Here is a 17,691-nt window from a genome sequence, read left to right on the forward strand (position 1 = left end):
TGAACTATTATTATATTTACAAAGCATTCAGTGCAGCTGGTATAGATTTTCATAATATTTTTAAATAAACCGCACATCTTGAAAAATATTCTCTAATTTGGGTAGTATCTTGTTTGAGGCAGAAATCATCTTGATGGCATTTTTCATTGTTGTTGTCACTAGTTAAAATCGATTAAATATGAGGAAGAATTTGAAGGCCAGCTTTTTACCAATGGGCATCTCAGTCATTAGTACAATGTTTTTGTGCAAATGTCAGATATGAAATGGAATTTCAGACCAAATCTACAGATAGAACTACGGCTCTGATAAGTAAGTAGTTACTGCACCAGGCCGCACCGATGCAGTGGATTTAATCTCCATACTACTTATTTTGGGAGAAAGAATCAAGGATAATTAGAGGAAGGATTGAGAAAAGGAGAGATCCACTTATAGAGAGTATCTTAGTAGATTGATAAATAATTGTCTTCTCCTTGGGGAAGACAATAATTAAGTGATCGTCTTCTCCTTGGGGAAGACAATAATTAAGTGATCTTTTAATTAACTTGGAAATATAATTTTTCCATTATCTCTTAGTTTAGCCTTTTCTTTGAATTTTCCAACGTGTTTGTGTCAGTTAAGTAGTTTTCTTGCAGTTTCAATTACCACTTAAGATTATTGGTATATGCATGCATAATTTAGCAGAATATAAAAAACAAACATGGTATTATTAATTGTGAGGGAAATTTTATAATTTTTTATTAAGTTTATGAGGTCTGTTCATAAATTCATAAGTTATAATTTTTAGTTTTTTTTTTCTTACTGTAATTAGAGAAATTAGTTAAAGTGAGTTTCTGTGGGCTATTCTCATTTGTATTGTATGAACATATCTTCTATTAATTCTGATACTGCTTCTTTAACATTTATGAACTGTTTACCTTTATATTATCATTCATTCTCCTTATTCTACTATTTTAACTGTTTAAAAGTTTAACTGCTTCTTAATATTTCTCATTCCAACCTCCTTTCTGATTTTGTCACTCCTCAGTCCTTCCTATAGTTTTGTTATGAAAAATGCATCATTCAGCTGGAGAGGACTGAAGTCGGGTGGATTGAAATAGTTGAAGGAATTGAACTGAGGCAACCCCTATGATGTAATAGAGTGATTGGGAAGGGAGAGGGAAGAAAAAATCTGTATGTTCATGTAATAAATATTCACTCACTTCCAAATTTACAGTCATTTTTTAAATCACTGTAAATTATTTCTAACAGTAAAAATCCAATTTACAGTTCATGTGATTAATATTAACAGTTTTTGGTATTTTTTGAGAGTAATTACTGTCAAACTCGAATTATATTGATGTTTGTTTCTTTGATGTTCTTTTTTATAAACACCATAAGTTTCATGGGTCAGCATTCAAAATCCATTTTTTTTGTTTGGTGTTAATTTACCTTTTTAAGACTTATCATTCCCTTTGACATCTTTTCTTCTGTAAGTATTTTAATTGGTTGAAAACAGTATCAAAGCCAATGCATGCGAGTTGTTTTTTTTGACTGTTTGTTTTCTGAGGTTGCTGAAATAAATTTTGTTGTTATTGAAATTTATTGCTGTGAAGCAATATTACTGATTTGCGTTCTAAACTTAAGAAAACAGCACAAAATCATTTTGTTTCATTTATAATCTACCATACTAGAGTGTGGAAAATGTGTTATAAACAGTTTGAATAATTTCTACAAAGTACTGAAAATTATTCTTCAGGTGCAGTCTATACATCCATAAATATACATTTCCTCCTAATAGAATTTCTTTATTCCTGTACAGTGACCACACATTGGCTGAGAAATATCTTATCAGTTAATGCCAGGTTTCTTAAGCTCTCCTAAAATATAAAATACAGATACAAATTGTAGGCTTGATTTAAAACTCAGATCGCTTTATTTATTATTATCTCACATCTCTCTTTTTTATTATTTAATTAGTTCCAGTTCTATTCACATTTATGCAGTATTTATCTTTGATTGCAGCATCTAATTTTTTTTAATTATTTATCTTGATTAAAATATTTGAAAGCCAATAATTTGCTTAAAATGTTATTTTAAATTAAAATAACTGGATGAATTTACCACACAAATTTATATAGCGCATTGCAGTTACAGTAATTAGTAATTTAGAGTTAAACAGTGTGATCATATGCTAAGTTTTGTTACAATTATTATATTAAACATATGTTGTTAAAACATAGAATAATTAAAATTTTATTAAAAAATTTAAATAATATTTAAATAAATATTTGTGTATTTATTCAATTAAGTATCAGTTTATATTAAACATATAAAAGTAATTTTTATAAAGTTCCTAGAGAAATAAAAAAATTGCATTCTTTAAGATTTTTTTCTATGTGAGAAATAATGTCAATAATATATCTTCAGAATATTATTTATTTTCAGAAAAAATATGGCTACAATCATAATGTTTTTCCTTAAGTATAGAAACTAATTTTAATTTCCATAAACAAAAACATGACTAGTGCAAATTACACCTTGGACAGATTCTACTGTTCTGATATTCTCATAGTCGTATACTTTTTTTAATTGTTTTTTAAATGTATTTATTAAACATATAGTATTAAATTATTGAATACATATAAACATTGTGTTTTAAGATTTAATAGAAAATTGTAAAGTATAGCAGTAACCCATTAATCTTTTTTATTAAAAGTTACTTGCAGCTGCTTATTTTATTCAAATGTAAACTAACATACCGATTGAGTTCAGATCAAGTAAGTGTTTAGATCACATGTATATTTAATTGATAATAATAAAAATATAACAATAATTACCAGATTATAATATATACAATATGTTATTGAAAAAGGAACCATATTTTGTAATTCTGCTTTTTCTCTGTTAATATCATTATTTAATTCTGAATTCATTTAACATACATTAGTATAGTTAATCTCATACTTTTTTACTCGAAAACTAATCATATGTACATAAATAAGTTCCTCAGATAGATTTATTTAAAATTTTGATGCAGGATAATTCAAGATCACATAGTTTAAAGGAATAATGGTTATATTTCCATAACTAATAAGGGACCATCGTTACACTTTTGCACAAATTGTCCTGCAATTTTTTGAATTTTTCAAAATTTCAAAAATTTTTTTTTCAAAAATTTTTCACTTTAAGTTTACTAACATTTATGAAAATGAGTTAATTTTGAACACTGTATTGTTTTATTACATGAAATCTTTTACTCTATCTTGGTTATTGTGAACACCATGGGGTGCACAAAGTGATTCAGACCAAACATCGTACTTAAACTTCCATTTTTGTTTGTTTTTTTTTTTTTTATTATTACTAAACCTAAAGGTCAGAACTATAATGATTATCAGCCAGCAGCATGCATTCAGTCCATATTAAGTGCAATGTAACTGTTCCAACTGTCTACACTGTAGTGTCGACCATTGATTTCATCTAATACTTCAGTTTCCAGAACAGTGTTTCATAAATTCTTTTAGGTGTTACAGAACCATCAGTTTTTAAGGGATGTATTTATACCACACTACTTAGGACCCCTTTATTTCTTAAATCATGATTTATCATTCCTAAAATGATGTATTCTATTTCTGGTTTAGATGATTATTTGCTTTAGTTTCTTATTTTAGATTTCTTTAATTTAAATTATACATCTAATATGTTTTTGTAATGAAATTTTATTTGAGATATAGGAACTCTTTTAATTGATAGTGGTAGTTGAAATTCTGTGGGCTCATGAATGAGTTAAGAAAAAATGGCAAATTTTGTCGGTTTGTATTGCTTATTAAAAGACTGACTTCATTTCTTGAGATATCAGCATCTAAATTTGCAAATGTTTGATTGATACAATAGCCTATTGTACTTAACTGTAGGGCGGTAGCAGAATACCGGTAAATAACTTGTGAAAAGAAAGGCATCATTTGGGTCTGGCTACCCTTATTAATGAGATAGATATCAGTATTTTTTTTTTTAATTTAAATTTCATAAACTCTGTAGGTGTATGTAAAACAATAATAGTTGTGATGAAAGAGCAAGAGTAGCAGAGTGAAGACGCAAAGTTATACTCTGATGACTGATTTTTCTCCTGCATTCAATGTAATTATTTATTTAAATGAATGACATTTTTGTGAATGAATAGTAAATAGACATAATTACAGATTATATAATAAATTACAGCTTATAAAATATATTTCAGAATTCTGAATAATTCAGTTTAATTAATCATAAACTGAAAACCACTTTTCTATTTTATTTAAATATGATTAGTTAAAAGAATTGTTGTCTATTCAACTTTGTTATTGTGTGTGAATCTATAAAAGTTGTACATTATGATTTATATATTTATTTTTAATTTTTTTCCCTTACAAATAATAAAAACAAACTGAGCTGACTATTGTTTTATCTGCACTGTTTTTACTACTACTTATATTCTGCAAGTAAGCTGTGAATAAAAAAATAAATCATTGCTCCTTTTTTTGTTAATTTGATAAATACTATATACATTGGTCTATTTAATATCTAAATTTAATGAAAAAAAGCTTTTTTGTTGCCCTAGAACTTTTTTTACAGTCTAGTTTTTTCTCATTGGTTTAGTCCAGTTATTTTTTAAAGCATTATTATAACAAAATGACTGAATATTTTTTTTAAATTATTAATTTTCAGTAGTTCACCTTATCTGTCCTTAATGTATAACTTATTGAAATTATGTTGCACAATGTTTAGCATTAAGTAAAATAAAAAAATATATGGGCATTCTCTTTGTAACTCAATTTTATTTATCAAAACATAATTTATTGTGTTAGCGATTTTCCTGTATCTGAACTTACTCTTTCATTGATGTGTTTTATGTTTTTCTTTTCATTTTTTCACTAAATTTATTGTTATTACCTGACATTATAGTCTGTTTACACCAGTGGATGAGACAATTTATTCGTGATCATTCATGTTATTAATCTCATAATTCTTCTGTTGTTATGTGAACTAATGTAATAAATTCACTGTTGAGAGAATTGCATACTGCACTAAAAAACTAAATATCTTACATTCATTTTTGGTTTAATCTTCCATTTATTTTATTTTTAATTGATGTATCAGAATTGTTTATGATTTCTGTTTTATGACAATTAAATCAGTGTTCTGAATTATTTATTTTTTAGGAAAGCTTTTTTATCTATATTTTCATTTTCATTTGTGATAATCATTTTGTATTAATAAAGATTATTTATTTAAGGTATATTACACATGGACAGTGTTTATGTAATTTTTTATATTGTGATTTATAAAAAAAAAATTTTTTTTTTTAATTTTTGAATATCAAGTTAAAAACTTTATACACTAACACCATTTTACAGTTTAAGAAGCTCAAGTTTAAAAAAAGTTCTTCTTTGATTGAAGGAAATTAACTATGTTTATAGTTAGATTGTGTTTAATGCTTTAAACTTTTTAATGTTTATATTAAATTTATTTAAACAGATTACAGTCGTGCTTTATGGAAAAGTTTCTTCTGTTATTATGTACACAAGATATACGTTATTTTCTTGATTCTATTTAAAACACTCTAACTTAAATTGTCTAATATGAATAGCCAAATTTGTAGCCTTTGATTTCAATATAAAGACAACAGTATAGGAACCTTAATAAAATAAGCAATTATTTATTTTGTATTATTTTTCTTAATTTTTTTTGTAAAATTATGTTAATTTACTTTGTTATCAGTTCAGAAATGTTAGCTTTATTGAGCAGTTCTTAAATTTATTTAAGTTTTTAATGGATATTGCTGTCTGATGCTAACTGATGAGATTGTTTTCAGCCCTGAAAAAGGCTGAAAAAAATTGTTATTGCTAGAGATAAGATTTTCTTCAATAATTCAACTCATTTATTCTTTCATTCTTAAGTGAGTGAAATCGAATCAAAGTTTCAATATTATATGTCATGTTAGTTTTCACAGTATCATACGCATAAATAATGGAGAAATGCAATACAAGTACTTATTTGTTAACTTGGTTTAAATTGAGTAAGAAGGTTAATGTATCAGAAGTGTCACTCTGCTTCTGGTTATGTCAATCATGCTTAAATTTTGAACATATTTTAAAAGTAGTTTAAGTACCATTTAAGAACAAGAAGCCGATTTTTTTTATAAACTTTTAATTTCATAGAGTACAAAAAACATGTAGCCAAATAGAGAAGTAAACTATGCATTGGGAAAACATTTTTTTTTTATTACATATTTCTGATTGTTCAGTTTGCTATAAATTATTGACTTGTAACAATAAAGTTATACCAGCAATCATTTTTAAAATTACATTATTTTAGATTGTATTTATGAACCTAGAGCTGTGGTATAGGAGAGTTGAAGTATGATGAAGCTCACAAACTACATCATGCTCCAACTCTAGGACTTTAGACAACAATTGATTTGATTCTATAAAACTGTTTTTTTTTCTGTTGAAATTATGATTTTTATTTTATATTTTCAGTTAAAAGCTCATTTTAGAAGTCTAAGATACATTTTTTGCCATCATGCCATATCTGTGTAATCATGGTGTAGTCATCCAGGGCTGTTGTGCCACTGTGATTGTGAGATTGGTACAGCATTTCGTTATGGTTTGATAGAAAATGAATGAGTTAACATCTTCATCGCCCAAGTAAAGTAAATAATGGTTATATTAATCAAATGGGATGATGATTGTTTGAATAATCATTGCATTAAGTTTTTATTTTTTAATTCATGTTTTGTTTTGTTTCTGTCTTTTTATATTAGTAGTAGAATATATGGGTAATGTAATAATTTTCGTGAAATTATCAAGTGAATGATGAATTATCAAAATATGACTTTTTTAAATCAGTGTGTAACTGATTATAAATATATAACTGTTTTTATGTAGATTTGTTTATAATTTAAGATCATAATCTATAGCTAGTTCATATTATTATAAATAATGAGGAAGTGTAATTTCCTGACTTCTTATAGAGGAACTGGTTTTTTTATTAATAATAAATCTTTTTTTCATCTTTTATCAACTAATATTGAGGATTTTGTTAAAAATTGCGTAGCTAATGTTATTATTTATAATAATTATAGTAATCCCAAATACTTAGTTCATTTAAACATCAAAATAACTGAAATGAGGCTTGTTGATATCTTAATTTGATTAACAAAACTATGGATTTAAAAAAAAAATTATAAATATCTTATTTAGATTCTATTTTAAGCACGTAAAATATATTTTTACACTTATTTTAAGTAGAGTTGATTATTTTTATTTAAATAAAAATAAACGATCTACATGTTGGTACACCCTATTTACTTTCCTAATTATATCCTACATGTGCTACACATTTTCTTTACTCTTCACAGTGTTGTCCTTTAGTAGTTACCTTACCTTTCTTGTATCAATTTTTTCTAAATCCTTTAGCCCTTGGCGGGATTGTCAGTTTAATTTTAGTTTAGGCCTTGAGCTAAATATTTTTAATTAGAATTAGTATCATAGTATTTGTGAACTGTAGTTCAGAATTTAATTTTTTTGTGGTTAAATTATGTATGTTATTTTTGTTTTATAAAAATGTTTTTTGTTATTTATGTTATTTGAGTGAATTAGAATATTGTGTGTTTTATGATTTAAATACATGTCAGCAGTAAATTTATTGTGCATTCTAATTTAACATGTGTTTTTGAGTTAGTATTATGAATTTATTTAAGTGAAATTGTTTTGTAGTATTAAACTATTAGTATTACTTTGTTAGTTATTTTGTGTATATTACATTTAGGTTGATGTTTTATATAGAAATAATACTTATAAGACTGTAAACTACAAAAACATGTTTTGTGTGTGTATGTGTGTGTGTTTATACATAAGTGGAATTCATTTGACTAAATTCAAACAGTGCTGGATGAAGGGTAGCTTATGCATGTGCCTTTGGTACCCTAGATATAAAGACAGCACCAGTTTTTGTTTGGTGCCTAGTCAAACATTTTGGGGTTCCAGTATTAAAGCAGGCTACTCTTTTAATTGTTGGAATGGTGTTTTGCCATAGCTCTTCATTGACACTATTACCAATATGTTTTAAAAAATAATTGCCTTCTTTTCTTGGATAATTTCAAAAAATAGAAAACATCATTTATAAAAAAAATTAATTAAAAATCTGAAACTAGATAATCATTTTGATTATTAAAACAATCATCACGATAAGTTGGAGAGATACTTATGCAATATAAGTAAAAGAGAAATTGACAGTGATAAAATAATATATATATATATTTTTTTTAATTTTCAATCAGTTGTTTACAATTGAAATGACCATCTAGTTTTAGATTTTTAATTAAAACTTTCTGTAAATGGTTTTTCAGTGTTTTAAATTTTCAAATTTATTCTAATTACTATTTAGCAGTGTCCTTTTTTATATATTTTATTTTCTTGAATATGTTTGCCAGTTTTTATCGGTATATTCAGTGTTTTTTTAAACTGCAGTTTTTTATTGTTTTAAACTGCAGTTATTTTTGTGTTGTATGCAAGTAAAACTAGTATTAACTGTTACATCAGTAACTTAATTATGTTGTTTGCCGTGTTATAATTTTCCATGTCCTTATAACTGCAATTTTTGTTTAGCTCTATCCTTATTCTGTTTGCTTCAGTACTTTGCTAAACAATCCTCTAGAATCACTATAACTCATGACTTTGCTGACAATTTCCTGTTTCCATATGTCCTTTACTTCCTTGGCTAGCAAAAAAATATACACATATTTTTTCATTAAACTTCTATTTGATGTTTAATGTCACTGGAATTAATAAGTCAGTTTTAAGATTGCAACTTGACTGCAATATTAAAGTTTTGTGTTTTTGTTTATTGGTACAATAATGTAGAAGTGAATCCTGCACCTATCATTTTGTGTTAAGGTGTGTATCTATTATGTGGAATTTATTATTTAACATGCTATATTTTTTGACTGTCAAATTCTGATTGAAAATCTTTGCTTCTGAAGTAAACATTACTTTTGACTTTTGATAGATATTTCTGTTGTTTCTGCCTTCCAACACTTCCATTTCACTTTATATCTTATCTTCCAACACTTCCATTTCACTTTATATCTAATAAATTGATTACAGAGAGTTTTGTGTAGTATCTTTTTTCATCAAAAATTGTAGCTTAATAATTGCCCAGCATTTTCGTGGTAAAGCTTGGATGAGGTGAAATATAAAATTGAGGTGTTTTTATGTAGTTTTGAATTCGTATAATTTCTGAAATGATTTATCATGAAGAGCTCTGCTTCCTTTTATTTTTTTCTTAAAAAAACTGCAGAAAAAGCAATATTGTGGCTTTTAATAATAATTTTCATGGTTTCAATGGTATGTATAAAAGCTTGCTGATTTTTAGTTTATGTTAAGTTCGCCGCTGAGTATGTCTTTGAAAAATGAAATCCTTAAAATTTACATCCTAATGCTTCAACAAATGCAATAATGTGATTATATCTACATAACTTATTTTTAAAAGTAGGCCAGTCTTCATTGACCTATTTATGTTATTTTAGTACAAAGACTGAGCACAAATTACTGTTGTACATTTTTGATGTGTAAATGAAAATAACACTTGTCTGATGAAATACTTATTTCCATTGTGTGTCTTGATAATAATTAGAGCCTTCAAAACATGGTTGGTTCGTGATTGTTACCATATATTAATATTTGTCAATAGTCTTTTAAATTACTCATTGATCACATCTGAATCAGAAATCTTAACCAACCATAGTATGACAGCTATTTGAAACAAAGTATTAACAAAAAAGATATATATAATATTATATTTAAAAAAAAAATGTTTATATATATATATATATATGCAAACATTAAATGATGTAATAAAAACATGGAGATATAAAAAAATTGAGTTTTTCTATCTTTAGGTTTTAAAAATTTTCAGAGAAATAGACGTGGCACTTTACCTTACACTAATACTTAACTTGAGATTACTGCTCTTCAGTTTTCTTTTTTCTTGAGTTGAGATCACATACATGACGTGTTCTTTCAAAGTAGTATAGATAATGTTTTAGGTAATGATTGTTTGTATAAAAAAGAGAATATTACAATTTATAGTTTTAATTTTGTTTTATTATAAAAACTTAAATATGAGGATTTATTTACCTCATATTTTCATTATTTAGGTGTAATTTAATAATTATAAAAACTTTTACTTAATGAAAGCTACAAAATACTTTAAATAAAATTAATTTTATTTGCTTTGAATTTAAAAAAAAAAGTATAACTCAAAGCCAGTAATGGGCATTTGGGAAGTAACATTATGTTAACGATGGTCAGTCTTGCTTTCAGACTTCTATATTGTTCTATGACTGATCTCAGTTGTTATATAGAGCATGTATTAGTATGTCAAATTAAAAACAATTTTTCAGTTAGTAACACATATATTTTAATGTAATTTAACAGAAAATGCAATGCATCAGTAGGAGACCTTTTATCTTATTAATATTCTTATTATAGTATTTTAAGTGTTATCGATTACTACAGTCATTAGCCACTAAAAAAATGTGAACAGCTTATGTAATTATGCTGTATATGGAAAAAACTAACCCTATAATGGAATTTACCAGTTCATGTGCCCTGCCTAGTAAGCTCCAGTTGCAAGTGGGTAACTACCCACTTGTTTTTTAATACAAAAAATTGCAGTTTTACAATTTTTTATATCATAACTTTCAAGGTTACAATAACATTTTATATTGTATATTTTTTTACTTACAGTAAATATCAGGATTTTATTCTAGTATTGCAGCTTTGGGTGTGCTTTAGATGTATTTTAATGAGGTGAATAAATGTCACACTTTAGCAAGGAATTAAACCCGAGACCAGCTAATTTCAAAATCAGCATGGCCTGTGTGTGTGTGTGTGTGTGTGTGTGTGTGTGTGTGTGTGTGTGCGTGTGAAAAATTACTTTTAAATTTTCATTGTAATATACATTCATTATTTCATATCGTTTGAATACTTGAAAGAATAAATTCATGTATGTATAGTTTTAATGAGATTAATAAGAACAGAGGACAGAGAACATTTATATGAGGTACAATTTAAGAACTGGTTTTAGATAAATGCGCACAACATTTGATGTATTAATTTAATTGTAATTTTCATTTTTTGGAAATTTTCTTTAATAAAATGCTATTGAATAACCGAAATAAAATGTGTAATGGTTGGCAGTAAATTGGAAAAATTTCTCAGTGAAGTTTAAAAAAAAAAGTAAAAAAACACATGTTTTTGGAAAGTATAATATTCTCTTACAAATTTTTACAAACTTTTAATGTGTTTTATTATTTTTTTAATTGATATTTGATAGATAGTATAATTTTCAATGATTTTCTTACATTAAGGTTTTGTTAGATGTAATGTTTTATTGCAGAATAAAATTTTCAAATTGAATAAAATTTAATATGCTGCCATTGTCTTAAATCTTAAATCGCCAGCTATGAATAATTTTTTTCAGGTGACAAGTATTAATTCATATGTCACATTGCTTATTTATATATGGATATTATATATTTGTAATGTGCCACTGTTGCATTAATTAAAGCATTGACTAGTTTCTTATTCATCTTACATGGTTATAAAATTTTGATTCATGGTAGTCGTTAAAAAATCCTAGCAATGGATGTCTTTTAATATTTTGATTATTTTGACTTTTTACATGTATTATGTGCTTTTTTAATACTCGTGTTCTTATATTATAAAGTTCATTTCATCATTATTTTATTGTTAAAAAGAAATAATGTTACGATGGAAAGCATATCTGTTACACTAGTCTAGAAATTAATATAGAATATATAATTTGGTACTTTTTAATTGTATGTCGGCATGATGGATATGTGGCTAATTAGAGTTAGGAAATCTTCAATATTAATTCAGTGTTTTAAGACAATTACTTTTACTGCTGTTTGTACTAAATTTTAATGCTGATATGTTACAGATATATTACATTTTTTGAAATCATACAAAATATTTAGGCCAAGGCTGATTTTTAGATTTAATTAGTTATTAATTAGGGGGTATTCCATTTTAATTCAACAATTGATCAGTGCACCACCATTTTTGATTTTGATGATATTTGGTATATGATAACTACCCACCTTGCAGTGGCCAAAAAATATTTTTATATTTAAAAAAAAATTTTCCTTAGGAATAAACTGTTTTCTAACTCGCCAACAAGTAAAACAGCTATTTTCATCACTTTTTGCATGAGCTGTTGCATTCTTATTTTACATTGTACAGAGGGTTAAAAAGGGCTTTTTAGAAAGAGTAACGATGGAACTTCATCTTGGTGTACTCAAAATTCATTTTGTTACATAACCAAATCTTGTAATGTTTATTGAAGTTATGTTTACAAATTGTTGTTTTTTTCAAATTTTGGGCCAAAATAAATAATGAAGGGCTTAGGGTAAACAGGCCTTTTACCACTTAAGTTACCTTTTAACTCTTAGGTAATAGTAGTACGTATAAAAAAATTGGACTGTTACCAAGTATCCTTCATTAAAAAAAAATGGTTGCCAAATAGTAAGATTTTGAAAATGTCTCATTTTTGGGGTCCAAAACTCACATGTGGGAGAGGTGGAAAAAATCTTAAATGTTTACAGGAGTAAGTACCTTTTATGTACTTTAAAATCATATAAAATTTATTTTATTACTCAAAGGGGTTGACGAGTAATAAAGCTAACAAAACCGCTAAAAACACTGTTCCTTCTAAACTGTAAACAACGTATCCAAAAATACTGATATATATATTTTCTTCAGATTATAAAAATTACAACTAAACTCATAAGAATGAATAAATTGATAATTAATAAATAGTCAATTACAAAATGATAAATAGTCAGTTACAGAATGATAAATAATAATTACAAAATGATAGTTAAAATACATTAACAAGTTGTTCAATTCACTTTTACCTTATTTTACTCCTGCTAATGAAAGTTATGAATAATTCTTGCACTTTTTGATGATAAAATTAACTAACATAACTTAGTGCTTCTGCCACTTTTTTATTGAATAGAACTGAGAAGTCCTCAATCACCTTTGGTGTAATGTGTCCTCTTCCAGTAGTTGATAGAGAAAGCTCTGAAGGCGTGAGAATCTTTAAAATATTTTCCAATTGAACCCATGTTTGATTATCCTTAAATGATTTCTTGAATGAAGTACCAGGACCCTACGGATGGAAAAAGTGTATTCGATATTCTTCTTCATTTTCATGTATTTTGACTTCAATGACTTCACCTAACCACCACTTGCCATCGTATATGCAGCAGACGTAATTTTTAAATTTTGGCTTTGGTAAACCTATAAAGCAATCAGAAACACTAATCTCCTTGTGTACCGATACTAACATAAATTTTTCTGAATCAGAGGTCGCCCGGACTTTCAGAATACATTTCTGACTTGGAACATAACTGTGAAAGGTTCTTGTTTCTGGGACTTTGTGATTACCTGATAACGAGAACTGAGGTATTCTTCAGTCTCTTGAACATCTTTATTAGAGCAGAAAATAAATGTTATATTTTTAATATTGTCTTTGCAGTAATTGTACATTTCAGAAGGTGTAACAATTTGATTGTTGACTGCCCTTTGAAGGCTTGCTTTAGTCACCGTCCTTTTTACAGTTCCAGCAGTACCATCACATGGTCCTTTTCCATTGTATGAGGAAAAAAAAGCCATTCAGCTGTGATTTCAAAATCTTCTTGATGATAACACAAATTAATGAAATTTTTTTTATTTTTATACTGGGCTGAGGAGCCATCACAAAAAAAATTGTTTAACTTATGGTAACAGTGTTTTTACTTTAACTTGCTTTTGGAAGCAGAAGTATGATAAAGTATTGTGCTTCAAGTACTCACTAATCACACAGTAGCTTTGGCTTTTTAATTTTCTTTCTTTTTTAAAATATATGAGAAATGGATGTACTGTGGCATAAGTTTTTGACCAGTGATATGACTGGACTTCATCCTGTACCACAAAAGGAAAATTTTGAGAGGAGTTTCCCATTACTATACATTCACCCTCCAACAAGTTTTCCTTTTTAATGTTGAGGAAGTTAGATTGTTTCTAAAAAGGCATCAACAAAATGATGCCTTTTTAGATTATTTACATTTTCAGTAATTTTATCTAAGTATTCTTGAAATGGAAGAGTTTGAGTAGTTAGTTCACAACGGTCAACAGAAACCTACTTTTGAAGATAATTTCAGAATCAAAATCATTCCAGTTGTCTTGCACTAATCTGAGCACTTCATTAGTGCCTGGACATCATTCACACTGTGACAGCATGCATGTTTCATTTTCTACATCACATACCATGGTTAACAGAAGAATTTTTTAATCATGTTTCATTTTTAGAGCAGACAACATGAGTTTTACGACAGGTTATCTCTAAAGTGAAGACCGTTTCATTGTAAAAAAGTTTATTCTGAAAACTTTATAAAAAGTTTTTATTTCTCTTAAACTACACACATTATTCTACTTCTCTATACAATTGTCACATGAATTAAAGCATTTATTGTAGCGATACACCAGCTTCAATACACCTTCATTGTATTCTTCTGCCACCAGTCCATTTAGCCACTGATTAATAGCATTTTTAAGTTCATCATCATTTGCGAATTGCTTACCATTCAAAAATTCTTTTAATTTTCCCAATAAATGGTAATCAGAAGGAGCTAAGTCTGGACTATATGGTGGATTATTGTAAATTCCCATCCAAATGTTTCAGTAAATCATGTGTTGGGCTCGCAACATGTGGACGTGCATTATCGGGTGGGTAGCAGGACGTTGCTGTCGGTTAGCCACCCACGTCGCCAATTTTGAATGGTGCGCCGTAACTTATGTAGAGTTTTGCAAAAGTCTTCTGCATTTATAGTCATTCCACGTGGCATGAAATCAATCAGCAGTATGCCAAAACGATCCCAAAAGACTGTGGCCATCAGGTTGTGTCTAAATGGCTGTGGCTTGACCTTTGTTTATCTGGTTGGTGATTCAGGATAATGCCATTCACTTGACTGCCATTTTCTCTCTGGCATGTAATACAAAATCCATGTTTCATCACCATTAAAAACTGAATTAAGGAACTCTTCACCTTTTTCTGTTTAGTGTATAAAAAATTCCAAAGCAGACCCCATTCGGATTTTTTCTGACGTTTGGTTAAGATGTGTGGTGCCTAATGTGCAGAAACCTTTCTGCAAAGCCTAAATGGTCATGAACAATGCGACCAGTAACAACTCTTGAAACAGTAGGAATAAGAAGGGCCAGGTTGGTAATCGTTCAGCGACTATCTTTTCTGATTTCATCATCGACGCGTTTCAACAAGTCCTTGGTGATTATCGAGGGCCTCCCTGAATGTTCTTCATCGTGTATATTAATTCTGTTATTTCTTAACCTTTCATACCATTTTCAAACGTTTCTTTCATTCATTATATTATCATCGTACACAGCAACCAACTGCCTATGAATTTCAGCCGGCTTTACATTTTGATGGTTTAAAAAACGTATGACTCCACGTATTTCACAGTTGGCGGCAACATAGATTTTCCTATTCATTTTACAACATAATAACTCGCATATAATCAGAGATACTACAATGCGACAACTTACAGAAAACAATGCATTGTGTACATTACTAATGTGGCCATGAATGTCACAGGTTTGCCAAACTTAAGGAGAGAAATTTCCCAGTGGTCTGTAGAGATATCCTCATACATTTTGGTGAATAAAGCTTGTTCAGCACTTGGCATTTCCCCCATTAAGGTAAAAAAATTATCGAGTAGCACTAAGGAACCAATTTTAAAAAATATAGTTACAAAAATAGCCAAGTCAATTACCAGTAAATTAAACAATTCCTTTGATTTAAATATTTCTACAGAAGAAACCAGTTTAGTACCATAAAATTATGCTGATTTAGGCTCAGCTGCTTCGTAATAAACTTAAAATATTAATTTTTTCGTGGGTTGATGTAACTGTTTTCGTTTTTTCCTGTAATTTAATTATTCATTCTTCATATTCTCCACCTAAATCAGCATAATTTTATGGTACTAAACTGGTTTCTTCTGTAGAAATATCTAAATCAAAGGAATTGTTTAATTTACTGGTAATTGACTTTGCTGTTTTTGTAACTATATTTTTTAAAATTGGTTCCTTAGTGCTACTTGATAATTTTTTAACCTTAATGGGGGAAATGCCAACTGCTGAACAAGCTTTATTCACCAACTCAACTATAACAAATTGAGGCTCAAATATATCTTTATATTCCTGTTTGCTTTCTAAATCATCTTGTGATTTTTGTATTTTGTTTAAGCATTTTTGTACACAGCCTGGAATTAATTTTAAATTTGGATTGCTTGTTGAAAGTGTGAAAGATATTTTTTGAAGAGATTTCTTAACCGGTTTAGTGTGACAGCTGAATGGATCAGAGCAACTTTTTCCATTAATATGAAAATATTTATCTAAATATTCGGTTTTGTGAAAAGTAATGGTATTTTTTGTTTCAGTACATCCATCTTAAATGTATCAATGTTATTTGCTGTTCAGTAAACTTTAAAATATCGTGCAATACCGAAGATCTATTGTAAGACAATTCTGGAATGTTTACATTCAGGATTACGCAAACATTCAAGTCCATGCATGTCTGTTCACTTTTTTGTTTAAACATGAGTTTGTGTGTATGAATCATACTTTAAGTGGCAAACAATCTAGAATATAAGCTATCTCATTATAGGCATATCAAAATATTTTATGTAGTAGGCCTACATTATTATCTGAAAAATACATGCTGCGAATTTTTTTGATACATTGTTCATGGTTAGAAGGAACAGTGTTTTTAGCGGTTTTGATGGCATCATTACTAGTCAACCCCTTACCCCTTTGAGTTACAGAATAAATTTTATATGGTTTTAAAGTACAGAAAAAGTACTTACTGCTGTAAACATTTCAGATTTTTGCCACCTGTCCCACATGTGGTTGGTTTTTGGGCCTTAAAAATGAGACATTTTCAAAATCGTATGATTTGGTGGCCATTTTTTTTAATGAAAGACACTCGGTAAGTCCATTTTTTTTCTCATAAGGAGTACTAGTACCTGAGAGTTAAAAAGTAAAAAATAGGCCTGTTACTCTTAGCCCTTCATTATTTATTTTGGGCATAAAATTTGAAAAAACAACAATTTGTAAACGTAACATCAGTAAACATTACAAGATTTGGTTGTGTAATGAAATGAATTTTGAGTACACCAAGATGAAGATCCATCTTTACTCTTTCTAAAAAGCCCTTTTTGACCCTCTGTACTATGCAAAATAAGAATGCTACAGCTCATGGAAAAGTGATGAAAACTGCTGTTTTTACCTGTTGGTGAGTTAGAAATAGACTATTACGCAAGAAAATCTTTTGTTTAAATATAAAAAAAACATTTTTTTGGCCACTACAAGGTGGGTAGTTATCATATACGAAATATCATCAAAATCAAAAATAATGAAGCAGTAATATTTCTGAAAATTTGTTGAATTAAATGGAATATCCCTTTCATAAATATGATAATTATTAATTTCTAATTTAATTATTTATACTTACATTTTTAGTATTGTATAAGTTATATTTTGAGATTTATTTTGTATTTTATTTTTTTTCTTTTGTTTTGTCTGATGGCTG

General features: G+C 27.8%; 1 protein-coding gene across 7 annotated transcripts in view; it reads left to right on the top strand.

The window, feature by feature from the left end:
• Window positions 1–17,691, top strand: part of LOC142323613 (F-BAR domain only protein 2) — a 219,041-nt gene that overhangs the window by 133,826 nt on the left and 67,524 nt on the right. The gene's annotated exons all lie outside the window — the stretch shown is intronic.

The sequence above is a fragment of the Lycorma delicatula genome, chromosome 4, assembly GCF_047948215.1.
Source record: "Lycorma delicatula isolate Av1 chromosome 4, ASM4794821v1, whole genome shotgun sequence".
Classification (NCBI taxonomy): Eukaryota; Metazoa; Arthropoda; class Insecta; order Hemiptera; family Fulgoridae; genus Lycorma; species Lycorma delicatula.